The following is a 16,275-nucleotide window of genomic DNA, read 5'->3' on the forward strand; positions in this document are numbered from 1 at the left end:
GTAGATTCACAAGCTCATACAATTACTAAAGCACAGGACAAGAATCTACTTCTACTTTCAACCAACGAAAGCCAGTAGATCGATGAAAACAATATGAACAAGAACAAAATAAATAAATGACACATAACACAAAATGTATCTAGGGAAAGACACTGCTTAAAACCTCGTTATTTGTATTGCATATATCATAAATATGAGTGAAGATACAAAGCTTGTTCTCACTAGAACAATTTTGCACAAGTATGCTCAACCCTCTTAGCTCACAAGCTAGCTTAAGCCAAATCCTTAGCTTATTCAGCAGCCCTCCAAGCCCCTAATCTCTTGCATAATTCCGAGGATGAATAGCCTGTATTTAAAGGGAATTCGTGCTTCCAAACTGCGCAATCCAAACATAGGATCAATCTCTGATGCATGCATGATATTTACACTCTAGTAAATAATAAAACTGATAGTACATTGTCCTTGTACTCTAGTCTCAACTGGATCTTTCTCAGAATCGACATGCATGAGTTTCTAGTGAGGGAATCTTCAATTAACTAGAGTAACACTCGTGGATGCACTAGTGCACCAAGTGATTGTTAACTTTCTCTTAGTTCCACAAACAGTTTGGAACTAATTTAACTTAACTCAGTAAACTAAGCGATCTAATTTCCAACTCAATTTATACTCATACTCGACCACAAAAACTTAGGGAGACCATATACATGACTACAAAAAGACTTCCAACTCGAAATTCCTAAGCTAATTAAGTCAGTTAAACTTAATTAACTATTTAAAAGTTGCTATGAGAATAGAATTAAATTTTAATTCTTAGTTTAATTCAAGGACAAATTAAACTGAAATTACTTGTTGTCATTTCTCAACAACAAGTTAATGACCCAAAAGCTAGAGACATTTGGCAGGAGTGAAAGCCTTCATCCTCATGGACCACCAATGGGTAATTCTACGTGACTTGGTTTTCTTTGAATAATAGGACCACCAACAAGTAATTCTAGGTGGCATGGTTTTACTTTGAATAACAGTGATGAGTCAACCTGCATTGAGAGATAACAACCATTGATTGTTGTCCCCACTACTGGTTTGACAACTAAGTTATGTTAGGTTTTCCCATCGTTTAAAAAATTATATAAAGTAACTCAAAAAGTAATTGCAAGTTTAAATAATTAACTTAAGTAATTAAGTCTCACTAGCACAACTAGTTGAAGATGGGCCTGGTCAGCAAGGCGACCGAGGATCAAACCTCATGGGGGGTGGTTGTTCTTTGTGCTAGGGGGAGGAGACATGCTAAAAAATCCAGTCATCTTAGGGCTGGTGTGGCCTAGGTTGGGTGCGATCCCCTGGTGACTTTGACGGATTAGATGCCCGTGGGTCGCGGCTCCTCAAGCCACAAGTCAAGCCTAGAGGATCGCATACAAATTGACAAACAAAATAAAATAAAGTAATTCAAAAAGTAAATTACAAATTTAAACTGTTTAATCTACACACTCCAAGTGTCCAAGGGGATTTTCAAGGAGTTGAATCCATTTATGCATTTAAAAATACAATTTAAATAACAAATGTGTGCATGCAAACCTTTTGCAAGATTTGCATTATAAAAGAAATTTACACTTCAAGAGATTTGATTCTTCCTAAGGCTTACTAGATCCACAATGAAAATGAATCTATACTAGTAACATGATATGAGGATGCATGGCCACTTAATTAGCTTGAAGGGAAGACATGAAATAAAAAGCATATTAGGTTAAGAAGAGTCTCACACTAAATGTTTGAAAATTGGCATTATATAACTTATTATCAATGAATAATTTTTTGAACTTTGGATGTATCAAATATAGAGAAAGATAAAGAAAAATTGAGATACAAATTTTAATGTTTTTCCACCGTCAAATCAATTAATTAGATGAAAATCCATACCTCAATGGCGTTGGCCCCTCTTAATGTTTAATATTTCCATGGTTAAATAGATTTACATAGTTTTCAATTAGGCCTAGTTTGAGTAATTATGAGGAATGATTTTTATCCTCTTGTTGACGGTGCTGGACCCGCCAACATTCAGGGGATCACCTCGATATGAAGTCCCAACTAGACCTCACTCCGTTTGGTGTGGGAGTCCCATCTGGTACGATGGCCCAGTTGTCATTATCTTAAATATTTGCCTCAACTCTTACTTGTTAGCACATGAGAGTGGTATGCTTTGTCTTTTAAGAAGTGAGGTTCACGTGCCTGGTGATTGTAAGTGTCACTTGTGTCAATGGCTCTTTCACCGTAGAGGGAGAGGGTGCCAGTGAGTCCCAAGTTAGTTGGGATTAGTCCCAACTCTGATAGGAGCACACAACAAAACATGACATGCACAGCTTGCAGCGGAACAATCCACACGGATGCGGCAGTCATAGCACACAAGGTAAGATAACACATATAACACTCAACGGATTAGTTTGCGCAAGTGCAATGGTTGTTATAGCAAGTTTTCTGTGAAAGGTCTGTCTGATGTCCGGGAGAGTAGTCAACATGGGCGAGACATTGTTAACAACATATGCAACAAATTTTCATTAACATATATGTATTACAACAAGTGAATTAATTCAAGTGTTAAACATAGTTAAAGAAATATGCATTACAAGTGTTTAAGATTAGTCTTACAATAATTACAGTACATGTGTGAAAATGTGTTGGCCTGATAGCAGGCTTCTGAATTAAGTGAATGTTCCAAGACACATCGTTACACCATACATCACTAACCCCGTGAGCGAGGCGTTGGATCCACTACTTACTCCTCAAAGAAAAGATTACAAACTCTCAAGGCTATGTGGGAGGAGCTGAGGTGAGAATGTTCCTTGCTTGTACAAATGAGGGGGTATTTATAGCCAAGGGTGAAACTGACCCTTGTGGCTGTTCGACTACCCTCGTGACTCTTTGACTTCCATGACTTTTTGACTTTACATGACTCTTCATACAACAAGTGGGTCTCTTGGACTTCCATGTTACATTACATTGATTTTTAATATGGCCCGCAGTAGAGATGTGAACGACATGACTCAACATGACAGTGTTGGTACATCCGTGCTACTGTTGGTGTGCATATCGAGCTGTAATGTTGTTGGGTGATGGATGTCCTCATGGTGTGTCACAGCTTCACCTCAACATGACAAAGTGCGCAGAGTCTTCGATGGTCATTGGTTCGCTTGATGTTGCATTCACACATTGCTCCTTGCTTGTATGTTGGTAAGATTGATAGGTTTTTCTATTCGCGAAAGGTGCATGTTTGTCCAACTGCCCGTTCATGAACACATCTTTCATGTTTTTTCGTCCATCCATCTACGAGCACATCTTTGCATGATCAAACATTCGTGAGCACATCTCTTTGCATGCATCGTTTATTCGTCCATTGGTGAACCTGTCCTTCTGCATCTGGTCCCTTTGTTCATCCCATCCATTGTCACGCCATGTTTGTTTGTGTACCTATGTCTACAGTCACTCATGATGAGACGACACCAAATCACTAAACCTCCTAGTCTACCATGATGCATTATCATTTTGGATGCAGGTGACCGGGAGAGATGACAAGGTTGCGAGTGGGGTGGAGGCTCTGGGCACTACTAATGAAAACTACGCAGGAGTCACTAGGTGATGAATATGGGAAATCCGGATCGACAGTGATTGTCCGTGGGGTCTGGCTCAGCTGGAGGACAAAACTGCGCAATTTTTGGGAGGAACAGTCTGGGCTGCAGAAAGGATGGGCAGGAAAAATCTACGCAATTTCCGGAACGAGCGGGCAGCAGGAGCTTGGCAGCAAAAGCTGCACAATTCCTGAGGGAAATTGGTAGTCAGTTGCTAGGTCACTGGTAGAAAAAACTATGCAATTCCTGAGCCGAACTAACAGTCAGTTGCCGGGAGTGTGGTAGCAAAAACTACGCAATTCCTGGAGGGATCTGATAGTCAGCTGCTAGAGTTTGGCAGCAAAAACTGCGCAATTCCTGGAGGGAATTGTTAGTCGGTTGTCGAGCACTTCTGGCGGAGAAAACTACGTTGATGCTGGGAGGTTGCCCTGTTGGTCACCTCTACGCAGTTTCTAAGTTGAGCAGACTGTTGGATAGCAGAGGACTTTCTCATGAAAACTACGCAATTTTATGGGTGAGCAATTGGTTGACTGTCAAGAGTGTTGGCTTGAAAAACTGAGCAATTTTCTGAGGGAGACAGGGACAGGCACTAGGTTTCTGTCTGGCATGTCTGCGTAATTTTCTCAATTAGTGAAGCGGGCAAGGTCTACAGCCTCTGCGCAATTTTTTTGGGGAGTCAGTCTCGAGTTGGTTGTCAGATCAAACTCTCTAGTTGACCAGCATGAAGATTGATTGGTTTGCTAGCGGACAATGTAACTTGAAATGGCTTGCTTGGTGCTTTTGTGTTGTTCTAGGTGACGGTCAATTGAGTCGATGGCGGGGTGATGGTACGGCTGTCAAAGGGGAATCTAGTCATCAAAACTTCAACAAAGTGACTAAGTGTGTGAACGAGTGAAAGATTCATACGTGATCTCGCAAACACACACTTACATGACTTGATGACGAGACAACTCAAACCATCTAGACAGACATGCTCAAGATGGCTGACCGACGGTGTAAGCGACACTTGTGATTGATCGTTAGTCGACCGTGACGATGCTTGCGTGACGGTGAATGTGACTCCATGTGTGAGTGCGACAAATGTTTTCATAGCGAACGCAACAAGTACACAAAAGCGAAGACTTTGAGTATAACTAGAACATGGTTGCAAGCATGACTTTGACATCAACATGCAAAAACTTGAGTGAAATGATCAAGCAAGGTGGGTGCAAAGACTCACATGAGCTCATGGAGAGAACTCGAGTGTGTGCAGCCATCAAGTGAAACTCTCAAGGGAGGCTCCGAAATTGGGTGCAGGCCAAAATTTTGGAGGGTGCTTGTAGCCACTACAACACTTGGCGACACATTGGTAGAACTCCAACTTCTCTGTTTTGGTTCATTGATAGCACAGGGCCTTCGTCTCTCGGGGAGTATTGAATCGCTATGCAACTTACTCCCGCTTCCCCACTTACCTCATGGACATACATGGTTCACCTTTTGCCAACTCAGTCAAACACAATCAAAAGTTCAACTTGATCACGATGTTTCGAATTTGGGAAGGGTAGTTTAGCTCGCGAGTTGAAGATTTTCAGAGTATAATTTTTCATCTCTAGTGTTTCTATGCTGCCAGCAGGCCTAGACAATACCCCAGCAGAGTCATGAAGGAACACACATATTGCTCCACTGCCAGCGAGCCTAGTTAGTACCCGAGTGGAGTTGCATGCTTCACCTCTGCGCGCAGGAATCCTTTCTCTTCTTTCGCCTTTGTATTTTTCAAGAGGACTGTGTATATGCACTTATTTATTTTTGGGGCAGAAGAGGGATCTCGACTTATTGAGAGCAGAAGATGTTGTTCCTTCAGAGAAACATGTAAGGCCTCTGACATAGGTTTGCTCACTTAGATTTCCCCTTCTCCATTTCTACTAGTTGGATGAGCTTGAACACATAGCAAAAGGATGAGTGCACGCATGGGGCTTCCCAGTGTGGACACAGGTTCATGGTTAGACCAAAATTTCCCTTGCATATGGCTTGTATTTTCCGTCAAGACTTCATTGGCCGTAGGTTATAACTAAGCACAGAGAAGACAGACACAAGACATACTTCCTTTCGTTTAACCAGAGCTTCCTCTTTGCCTGATCTCTTTTAATTTCCATGCCCAAAATATAGTTTGCAGCACCAAGATCTTTCATGTCGAATTTGGAGGACAACTGGGTCTTTAAATCCTGGATGATTTCTTTGTCATTTCCAACCAACAACATATCATCCACATATAAGAGCAAATAAATAACACGGTCACCAATTAATTTAAAATACACACAATTATATGCTTTTCTTCTTGTGAAGCTAAGGCCCCGTATAAATGTATCAAATTTCTGATACCACATCCTTGGTGACTGTTTTATCCCATGCAAAGACTTCTTTAACTTGCATACTAGTTCTTTCTTACCCTTCACCACAAAGCCTTCAAGTTGCTTCATGTAGATCTCCTCTTCCAGATCCCCATTAATAAATGATGTCTTCACATCCATTTGTTCTACCTCAAAATCAAAAGCAGTAGCAACAGATAAAAGTAATCTAATAGAAGCTACCTTACCAACAGGAGAAAAAATATCACCAAAACCAATTCCCAATACCTGGTGTTATAGACATATTTGGGCACTGCAACCCCAATCATATATTTCCATAAACCAAGGGCTTCTGAGTCCCTAAAAGTGTTGTTCCATACCCTAAAGGAACAAGGTCAGCTAATTACATCATCTCCCAGAAGTTCTCCATGGAAAACTGCTCAGAACTGGTCAAAATTGGACCATACAAACTACTTAGTGCTAAGGGTGCGATGCATCTTACCTACTACATGCAAAAAGTGCAATGCATACTGAAAATCCCTTCTGTAGGGTGCAATGGGCGAGAGCAGACAAATGGCAGAGACAATTTGCAAGGTGGATGATCATGGAATCTTCCAGAAACTTCTCCTGTGACACTTGCCTCTCTGAATTCGCCCAAGGATGAGTAAGAGGTCATGAATCTCCAAGTGGAACCAAGAACTATCAGAGAGAGGACACTAATCAAAATCCCAGAAGCTGACTCACCCCCCTGCAAACATCTATATATGGATCCCTCATCCTGGAGATCTAGAGGCTGGAATCTTGTATTTTGTAAGGAAGTGTTGTTGGTTTCTTGGTGGAATATCATAGTGTTGGATGATCTAAGCTTTTCATGAGGTGAAGAAGGGCTTTCATGCTGGAAGGGTGACTGTTGGGTCCCTATAATATTAGTGATTACCCCATTACTATTGTAGTTATACCCCTTATTTATATTGTTGTGCCCCTATTACCCCATGTTGTTATTTCTGTGCCCCATAGAATCCCTCTTTTGTTATTTTTGTGGCTTTATATTATTATTGTTAGGTCGGCTGGGTTATATTGTGACTCCTTAGACTCCTATAAATAGAAAGGAGGTTTTGTCATTTGTATCATCCAAGAATTGTTCATTTATGTAATGTAAAGGAGGTTGCCCCCTCGAACAGGCTGAATTCTAAGGCGTTGATCTATCTTTTCTTGAGCTGGTTTCATAACAATGACGTTGGGTCAGATCAATGGGTTGTAATCCTCTCTTATACTCTTTCTATTAATAAAGTTATTCAAGTTTTCCTCCACATTCTTGTATGTTTGATGATATGTGCATTTGTGTGGTCAATATATATCTGGTCCTATATTGTTTATGATTGTAGATCTCTGTACTTCGATAGTATTATGCTGCTTTGACTTTACAGGTGCTCTTTGAAGTGAGGAGGAGCGACAAAGATCTGTCAGAGGGGAGAGGAAACAACCAAGGAACCAAGCTAAAGACTGAGGTTGGTACTCTTTGGTTCCCTCTCATCTACTTCTCATAAAGGAAAACGAAAGTAACTTTAGTTTGTTTGTTTCTAAGATAGCTACCCGTCTTAGTAGGACTAGCAACTCTGAGTGGACACTAGATTTCTCGATAACACCTGGGAATAACCTTTTGCTACCAAACGAGCTTTGTATTTCTCCACCTTTCCTTCTGCATTTGTCTTCTTCTTGAACGCCCATTTGCTGCCAATGAGTTTCCTTCCAGCCAATAACTCCACAAGATCCAAAGCCTCATTTTTTTGCAAAGATGCCATTTCATCAACCATGGCCTCTTTCCAGAGTTTTCCATCCTCTGAATCTACTGCTTCCTTCACAGTTTTGGGATCATCATCAGTAATAGATAAAGAAAAATTTGAACATAAAGCAAATGGACTGTACCTTTCTAGCTGCCTTCTTTCTCGAACCGATCTTCTCACAACCGGAGTTTGTGGCTCTTCATCTTCTAATTCCTCTTCTATTGTAGAGTCTGATTCTTCCTCCTTTAGCTCAAACTCTATCTTCCCAGGTTCCTTTGATGGGACTTCATGTTTAATAATATTTTTCACCTCTCTGATCCGCACATCTCGGTTGTACACAACCTTCCTTGTTATTGGGTTCCAAGGCTTATAACCCTTTAAACCATCCTCATACCCAATAAAGATGCACTTTTCAGATTTACTATCCAACTTTGTTCTTTTCTCCTTTGGAACAAGTACATATGCATCACATCCAAATACCCTCAGATGTGAAAGAGAGGGTTTCTTACCAGTCCATACCTCTTGTGGAGTCTTATCCTCCAACACTGATGAAGGTGATCTGTTGACCAGGTAACACACTGTCTCCACCGCCTCTACCCAGAATTCTTGTCCTAACCCGACACCGCTGAGCATGCTTCTTGCCTTTTCCATAAACATCTTGTTCATTCTTTTCTTCAACTCCATTTTGCTTAGGTGTGTATGGAGTAGTCTTTTGTTATGCTATACCACACTTCTTAAAGAATTCTTCAAATTCCTTGCTACAAAACTCTCCATTGTTATCTGTCCTCAACACCTTTATCTTCTTCTCTGTTTGGTTTTCCACCAGAGCCTTAAATTCTTTGAACCTATCAAAGACTTCAAATTTCTTCTTGAGGAAATATATCCATGTATTCGTTGAAAAGTCATATATAAATGATACATAGTACACAAACTTACCCAATGATGGAACCTTCATAGGTCCAAAGACATCACTGTGCACAAGCTCTAATATTTGTTCTCCATCTTACCACCAGAGGGGAAACTCACTCAATTCTCCTTCCCATATACTCAATTTTCACAGAAATCAAAATCCAGAGAGCTATTAGTCATACCTTCTACCATACCTTTACCATGAAGTATTCAAAGGTCCTTCTCTCCAATCTGTCCAAGCCTTTGATGCCATAGCATGGTATTTTCTCCAGAGACCACTAGATTTTCTGCTCCACTTTCAGGAACCACAGAACTGTTGCACCCATCAATAACAGTTCTACCTTGCAGCTTGTACAGAGTTCCAATCCGAACTCCCCGGATCAATACCAGTGCTCCCCGAACCATCTTGCAGGTATCTTTCTTGAACGTTGTTTTTACACTTGCATCATCCAGCTGGCTTACATAAATCAAATTTCTGGCTAATGCAGGAATATGCAGAACATCCGAAAGTGTTCTAATCCTTCCACCTTGCAACTTCAACTTGACTTTTCCATGACCGACGATTCTAGCCTTCCTGTCATCCCCCAAGAAGACATCACCACCATTATATTTCTCATACTCGCAGAACCACTCCCTATGGGGAGTGAAGTGAAAGGATGCACCTAAGTCAATCAACCACATCTCATGATCTACATGTGTACTTGAAGAAGCCACGTACACATCCCCACCTTCATCTGAGGTGGGTTTCACTTCTGTAGAAGGACTATCATCAGATCCCTTTCTTTTGTAAGGAGCTTTAGATTTACAGTCCCTTTTGTAGTGCCCTTCCTTTCCATATATCCAGCACACACCCTTTACAGGTTTTCCTGGAGATTTAGATCTCCCACTCGATGACTTATTTTTCTTTCTGTTTTGGGACTGTCCTCGTACAAACAAGGCATCACCATTCTGGCTCTCCATATTTTTACGTCTCATCTCCTTTGTCATCAAGGATGAGACTATTTCATCAAACTGTAAGGCAGTTGCATTGCTACTCATTGCAATAACCATACTATCTCACGAATCTGGTAGAGAACACAACAAACTGATGCACTTATCTTCATCTGAAATTTTAATATCAACAGATAATAACTGACTTACCACAGTATTAAATGTATTCGGATGTTCTGTCACCAAGTCTCCATCTTTCATCGTCATGTTATACAGCTTTTTCCGTAGGAACAGTTTATTCACCAAGGACTTAGATTGGTACAAAGTCCCTAACTTGTCCCAGAAATCCTTCGTCGTAGCTTCCCCTGATACATTCAACGATACACAATCGTATTGTGCTTTTTGCCTTCCGATCCAACTTCTTCCATTCTTCATTGGACACTCTCGTTGGTTTAGTACTGGATCCACTGCGATCCACTGATCTTTATCCACCAACAAATCCTCCATCTTGAGTTTCCACAACTCAAAACTCTGACCATTAAATTTATCAATCTCTATCTTTCCACAGTCCGCCATCTTCTTTGACCACCGAAATCGATCCCGCAGATCTCCCATTGAATAGGGTCTACCACAGGCCCGAGTGAAACCCCTCAGCAACAAAGGCATCCCCTTGGAGCCAAAACAACTCTAATACCAAATGTAGGTTTTAACCCCGTACCACCAACAAATCCTCCATCTTGAGTTTCCACAACTCAAAAATCTGACCATTAAATTTATCAATCTCTATCTTTCCACTGTCCGCCATCTTCTTTGACCACCGAAATCGATCCCGCAGATCTCCCATTGAATAGGGTCTACCACAGGCCCGAGCGAAACCCCTCAGCAACAAAGGCATCCCCTTGGAGCCAAAACAACTCTGATACCAAATGTAGGTTTTAACCCCGTACATAAATTACCTGCATACGAATTCTAAAACATAGAAAATAAACAATAGCGAGAGCATAACACATAAAACACATATACACAAAGATTTTCCCCTGGATCCCAAAACTGGGACTACCAGCTTGATTTTTCATTATATTCCTTTCAATGTTACAATACATATTTATACATGCCAAAGCATACAATACCATGGACAGAAAACAATCATGCCCAAAACTATGTGCAAAAACCATAGGTAGGTCCACCCACCTAATATAGGGTCCCAAAAAAATTCCTGGGGCACTGCCCCAAACCCCGTAAAGGGGGGCTACCTACCCCCCTCAAACCCCCTAGATAGGGGGGGTTGTCGCCCCCCCTATGACCCCCCAACTGCACAATTAGCGCAACGAAGGGGGGGCTCTGCCCCCCCAACCCCCTGGTTAACTAAGGTGACTAGTCGTGGAAAGAATATAACATAACCCAACATAAACAAGCAAACAAACCAAAAAGCAAAGCAAGAAGCATGAAGCAAATGCGTATGCAAAGTGAGTAAGCAAATAAACATGCAAGCAAGCAAACACACAAAGAAAGAAGCAAACATGCATGCAAGAAAACAACTCAAAGCAAATATTAATCCTACTCCTAAGCTAATAGTGCATGGGTCGTCTCACGTGAGGTGATACTTCCAATGCAGCGACTAGTGCATTGGTCGACCCATGTTGGTGAAGGCATGGTTGCGATCATCGTAGTTGCGCAAACCAACAAGCATGAAAGATATACTGATGAAGACATACACATTCCGAGCTTACAAGCATCCACATAACAAAAATGAGTGAAAAGCATGTCATGCACTCTGTGGACTTGCCATGATGTAGTGATACACTACATATAGATGTTGAGTGTATGCATTCTCTTGATCGTGACTTGCAAGAAAACGTGAGAAAGGTAGACCACTTACGTTGTGCAAGTGTGTTTGTTGTGTAAGATTCCTCCAATGCATAATCGATGGGATCGCGTAGTTCGAGTGGAGGAAGCAAAATCTGGGTGTTTGGTTGATCTTCAATGCAAAGCAAAGAGTGATGAGGAACCTTGCATGTTTCAACAAGTTGCTGATTGGAAGTGAAAGCAACCTGAGGACAGCGAGGACTTGACATAACCATCAGCTCGGGCTGAAGTGCCTCGACATTCTAAGGGGTTTTGAGTTCGTCGAGAGATAGATCATCGTAGACCAGTATCTTAGACAGATTAACAACGATTGAATGAACATCATGATGAAGAAGTTGAGAGATCACGACAACCAAGATCATAAAATTCAGGATGTCTGTCAACATCCTCATGGTTTGACAAATCATGCAGATGGGTAGATGAGAAGCAAGGATGTTCACCCTCTATGTTTTCAGAAATGATAAATGACAGATTGGATGGATTTTCAGAGGAATATGTGTCCTCTCCACAATGTAATGACAGACTGACATCCGATGTGTCCTGTGAATGATCATAAGCAGAAACATTCAGAAATGAGTTTTCACATGGGAAATCAACAGTGGCAGAATCACAAGGGATGTCAGGATAAAGTAGGTGAGGTGTGGCTGGAAGGGAGTCATCCTTCACCGTAGGTTCTTCTTTAGATTCCCACAAACACTCATCATGAATGATGGTGTAGGTTGGTTGCATAGTACCAACTTCGTCGACAACTTGATCCTCATTCACAACATGTGAGGAGTTCGGAATGGAAGAACACATGACAATACAATCCGGAGGATCAACAGAACATAGGGACAGAGGTTGAGGGAACAAATCCATGTGAAAACCAACAAGCTTGCAAGCCAAATCTACGCAGATATCAAGAGCAGGTGGGGTGGGAGGATGTGACAGTTTAACAGATGTGTGTGCATGTTCTCCCACATCACTCTACAGTGCTAGAGCTTTTTGATGAGGTGAAGGCGAACAGTCACTTGTGACAGTAACTGTGCCTGCCTATGATTGCACAACTCCATCATCGAGGTATGTTGAGCGGGATTCGAATGATTTCAAGAATTGCAGATTCGGATATGTGAAGAAGATACTCAAATCTTTCATCGAGAAATTCCCAATTAATTTCATCTTCAAGAAGTCGGTAAGCAAGATTACAAAAGAGGGTGTGAAACTGTTCAATGGATTCATCAGGTGCTTTTCGTAATTTCAGAATTTCTTTATTGAGTGCTTTACGGTTAAAGTGATTGAAAGCATGGTCCATCTTTGCGACCAGATGAGCAAGAGAATGAATAGATTTTTCAGGCAGCATGGCACACCGATACAATGGGTGCCCTCGAAGCGTGTAGACGAACAATGTGCAGGTCGTGTGTTCTTCAAAGATTCCATGTCTTTCCCATGATCCTACAACGCTGACTGCATGCCTAACCAAGGCTACATAGCCTCCACCATCATATGTTTTAAGTGACAGGTTATCCAAGATCTCTTTCGATATTTCAAAGTCATTTCCATAAGACATACACTCCGGAAGAGAAACTTTGTAGTTGGTCATGATAGATATGCATAGATTCAAAATAGATTGTGAGGACTCAACTTGTCATTTGGCCCTCCTTCTAGCGCCAAAAATGGTGATGGTGCTAGACCCGCCAACATTCAGGGGATCACACCGGTATGAAGTTCCAACTAGAACTCACACCATTTGGTGTGGGAGTCGGTAAGTGTCACTTGTGTCAATGGTTCTTTCACTGTAGAGGGAGAGGGTGGGAGTGAGTCCCAAGTCAGTTGGGAGTAGTCCCAACTCTGCTAGGAACACACAACACAAACAGGGCATGCACAGCTTCCGGCGGAATAGTCCACATGGATGCAGTAGTCACAACACACAAGGTAAAGATAACATGCATAACACTCAGTGGGTTAGTCCGTGCGAGTGCAACGATTGTTATAACAAGTTTTCTATGAAAGGTCTGTCAGATGTCTGGGAGAGTAGTCAACATGGGCGATACAACGTTAACAACATATACAACACATTTTCATTAACATCATGTATTACAACAAAAGAATTAGTTCAAGTGTTAAACACAAGTTAAAGCAAAATGCATTACAAGTGTTTAAGATTAGCCTTACAACAGTTACAATACATGTGTGAAAATGTGTTGGCCTGACAGCAGGCTTTTCAATTAAGCAAAAGTTCCAAAATACATTGTTACACCATACATTACTAACCACGTGAGTAGGGCGTTGGAGCCACTACTTACTTCTCAAAGAAAATATTACAAACTCTCAAGGCTGTGTGGGAGGAGTTGAGGTGAAAAAGTCCCTTGCGTGTACAAATGAGGGGGTATTTATAGCCAAGGGTGAAACTGACCCTTGTGGCTATTCGACTACCCTCATGACTGTTTGACTTCCATGATTTTTCGACTTTACATGACTCATTGTACAACAAGTGGGTCTCTTGGACTTCCACGCTACATTACATTGATTGCTAGTATGGCCCATAGTAGAGATGTGGATGACATGACTCGACATGACAGTGCTGGTACATTCATGCTGCTGCTGGTGTGCATGTCGAGCTACAATGCTGCTAGGTGATGGATTTCCTCATGGCGTGGCATAGCTTCACCTCTGCATGGAAAAGCGCGTAGAGTCTTTGATGGTCATTGGTTCGCTTGATGTTGCATTCACACATTGCTCCTTGCTTGTATGTTGGTAAAATTGACAGGTTCGTCCATTCACGAAAGGTGCATGTTTGTGTGTCCGTCCGTTCGTGAACACATCTTGCATGTTTTCTCATCCGTCCGTCTGTGAACACATCTTTGCATGATCATCTGTTCGCGAGCATATCTCTTTACATGCATCGTCTATTCGTCCATTGGTGAACCTGCCCTTCTGCATGTGCTCCCTTTGTTCATCCCATCCGTCGTCGCGCCATATTTGTTTGTGTACCTGTGTCTGTAGTCACTCATGATAAGACAACATCAAATCCATAAACCTCCTAGTCTACCATGATGCATGATCATTTCAGATGCAGGTGATTGGGAGAGGTGACAAGGTTGTGAGGTGGGATGGAGGCTTCGGGTACTACTGATGAAAACTGCGCAGGAGTCACTGGGTGATGAAGATGGGTGATTCGGATTGACAGTGACTGTCCGCAGGGTCTGGCTCAGCTGGAGGACAAAACTTCACAGTTTTTGAGAGGAACAGTCTGGGCTGCGGAAAGGCTGGATAGGCAAAATCTGTGCAATTTTCGGAACGAGTGGGCAGCGGGAGCTTGGCAGAAAAAACTGCACAATTCCTGAGGGGAACTAGCAGTCAACTGCTGGGTCACTGGCAGGAAAAACTGCGCAATTCCTAAGGGGAACTCACTGTCAACTACCAGGAGCTTGGCAGGAAAAACTGCCCAATTCCTAGAGGGAATTAGAAGTCAGCTACTGGAGTTTGGCAGCAAAACCTGCGCAATTCCTGGAGGGAACCGTTAGTCGGCTATCGAGAGTTGCTGGTACGAAAAAATGTGCTGATGCTGCGAGGCCGGCCTACTGGTCACCTCTGTGAAGTTTCTGAGCTGAGCGGACTGTTGGACAACAGAGGACTTGCTCATGAAAACTGCAAATTTTCTGGGTGAGCAACAAGTCGACTGTCGGGAGGGCTGGCTGGAAAAATTGCACAATGTTTTGAGGGAGACAGGGATGGGCACTGGGTTTCTGTCTAGCCTGTTTGCAGAATTTTCTTAGTCAACGTACTGGGTAAGGTCTGGAGCCTCTGCGTAAGTTTTGAGGGGAGTTAGTCCCGAGTGGTTGTTGGGTCAAACTCTCTGGTTGACTAGAATGAAGGTTAATTGATTTGCTTGCAGACAACACAACTTGAAATAGCTTGCTTGGTGCTTCTGCGCTATTTTGGGTGATAGTCGATCGAGACGATGGCGGGGTGATGGTCCGGCTGTCAAAGGGGAATCTGGTCGTTATAATTTCAACAAAGTGACTAAGTGTGTGAACGAGCAAAAGATGCATACGTGATCTTGCAAACACACACTTACATGACTTGACAACGAGACGACTCAAACCATCTAGACACATGTGCTCAACATGACTGACAGACGGTGTAAGCGACAAGTGCGACACTTGTGATTGATTGTTGGTCGACCGAGACGATGCTTGCGCAATAGTGAATGTGACTTTGTGTGTGAGTGCAACAGATGTTTTCATAGCGAACACAACAAGTATACATGAAGCGAAGATTTTGAGTATAACCAGAACATGGTCGCAAGAATGAGTTTGACATCAACGTGCAAAAATTTGGGTGAAATGATCAAGCAAGATGGGTGCGAAGACTCACACGAGCTCACTGAGTGAACCTGAGTGTGTGCTGTCATCAAGTGAAACTCTCAAGGGAGGCTCCGAAATTGGGTGCAGGCCAAAATTTTGGAGGGTGGTTGTATCCGCTACAACACCTCTCCACCCAAGTTCAATTTTGGCAAGTGACATGTTGAGCTCTTAATAATATATTTGTAATGACCTTTAGCTCTATGTTGATAAAACCTTAAGCTTCTACAGAACTAGATTTACTCTTGCCTTAAAAATAAAATGGACAATATTTCTTTTTAATTAGGCACACTATTGCATTAAATATAATTATTAATTAGGTACAGTCTTGTCTTAAAAATAAAATGGAGATAATATCTTATTAAGTAGGTATACTCTTGCATTAAAAACAAAATGGACAATATCTCTTATTAATTAGGTATACTCTTGCATTACAAATAAAATGGACCATATCTCTTATTAACTAAGTACTTGTATTCACACTATTAACAACTTTGTCAAT

Source organism: Pinus tabuliformis, chromosome 4_1, assembly GCF_031772625.1.
Source record: "Pinus tabuliformis cultivar Carrire ecotype Pingquan chromosome 4_1, CPIR1, whole genome shotgun sequence".
Taxonomy (NCBI): Eukaryota; Viridiplantae; Streptophyta; class Pinopsida; order Pinales; family Pinaceae; genus Pinus; species Pinus tabuliformis.